The sequence below is a fragment of the Stegastes partitus genome, unplaced genomic scaffold (genome assembly GCF_000690725.1).
Source record: "Stegastes partitus isolate 25-593 unplaced genomic scaffold, Stegastes_partitus-1.0.2 Scaffold2659, whole genome shotgun sequence".
Classification (NCBI taxonomy): domain Eukaryota; kingdom Metazoa; phylum Chordata; class Actinopteri; family Pomacentridae; genus Stegastes; species Stegastes partitus.
Genome location: NW_007580390.1, coordinates 8,482 through 10,123, shown reverse-complemented (window position 1 = coordinate 10,123; position 1,642 = coordinate 8,482). Strand labels below are relative to the sequence as shown.

Sequence of the window (1,642 nt, the reverse complement as noted above, 5' to 3'; positions counted from 1 at the left end):
CACTTTCAGCAAGTTTTTTTTTTCTTATATTTAAGTTTGAGGCTGTTTGAACAATAATATCTCAAGAACTACCAAAGATAAAAACCTGAAATTTTTGCGATTTCTCATCATGTCATTGATTATAATCTGTAATATTGGACAAACAGATTAAATAACCTGCATGGATCAGACTATCTAGCAATACTTGTATTTTTGTCGTACAGCTTGTCAAACCTGCTCAATCAGCCATCAAAGTTCAGTACATTCGGTTCAGTTCAAGTATTTCATATTAATATTTTCATATTAATAAATAATTCTAACAAGTATATCATAAGTTTTGTTGTGTATTATTGTTACATGTAGCTAAATATGGTTCAGAAAATATCGCTGGTTGACTTCTGCATTATTATTATTTTTTTTTGTTGTTGTTGTTAATTTGAGGTCAAAGTTGGACCTTTTTTTTTTTTTTTTGACATTTGTTGTCTTTGAGCCATACGCACGGATTATTGGAGCTACTTCTATCATTAAGTTGATTTTTTTTTTTTTTTTTTTTTACACAATTTTTTTCAGCCATACTCACGGATTATTGGAGCTACTTCTATCATTAAGTTGATTTTTACCTCTGTGCTGTGCTGAAGCACCACCCGTCTGAGGGGGTCCAGGATCTGCCAGGAGGTCAAAACAAGCACATCCAGCAGGAAGAGCCAGAGCAGGACGCAGCCTGCAGGCCGCCGGCACTGGAACACACAAACAGACACACAGCAGCATCACAAACTGAAAATCAAACGCCAACTCGGGTTTTAGCAGACGATTTAGGAAAAACTGTGAAAGTACAATAAGACTTCTGACATTATTGACTTTCTGTTTGAAGCTGTGCAGTGAATAGACGCTCCACGCTTTGTTGAACAGCACAGTGACACCCACAGTGTGTCCCAGCGACAGAGTCCACAGACGAACCTGCAACACAAAACACAACTTGATCAACAGCTGAGTTAAAATCCAGGAGGTCTGTGGTTGTTTTTAATGTCCTTTTGGTTGTTTTGAGTCTCTTTGTGATCATTTTATTTCTCTTTGTGGTTGTGTTTGGTCTTATTGTGGTTGTATTTGTGTCTCTTTGTGGTCGACTCTGGCAAAAAGCTCAACAATATTTATTAAGTGATAGATGATCAACAAAAACTGTGGAAGAACTTGACTCTCCTACATTTAATCACACAGAATTGTGTGTTGTTGTTGTTGTTGTTGTTTTGTGAGTTTGTTTGTGTTGTTGTCATTAGTTTTCCTGATGATCTCGTTGAACTCACGGAGCAGAGGATCTCCAGCGTTTGGTCCGACAGCGAGATTCTGTCCAGTCCAGAGATCAGAACCGAGGAGGATGACAACAGGACGCCCAGCAGCAGCAGCTGATCCTGTGATCCACCTCTGGAGCTCAGCAGCCTGCAGACAGACGGGTCAGAGTCAGACATTGTGTCCTCAGAGGATGCACCAGTGTCTCCTCAGAGGATGTACCAGTGTCAGTGTGTTATCAGGGGATGTACCAGTGTCAGTGTGTTATCAGGGGATGTACCAGTGTCTGTGTGTGCTCTCAGAGGATGTACCAGTGTCTGTGTGTGTTATCAGAGGATGTACCAGTGTCTGTGTGTTCTCAGAGGATGTACCAGTGTCT

The 1,642-nt window shown here is 40.2% G+C and overlaps 1 protein-coding gene across 1 annotated transcript in view; it reads right to left on the bottom strand.

Moving 5' to 3' along the window:
* LOC103375547 (gamma-aminobutyric acid type B receptor subunit 2-like) overlaps positions 1-1,642 on the bottom strand; it is a gene marked incomplete at its 5' end in the record, with an annotated part of 17,870 nt that overhangs the window by 8,787 nt on the left and 7,441 nt on the right. The gene's annotated exons all lie outside the window — the stretch shown is intronic.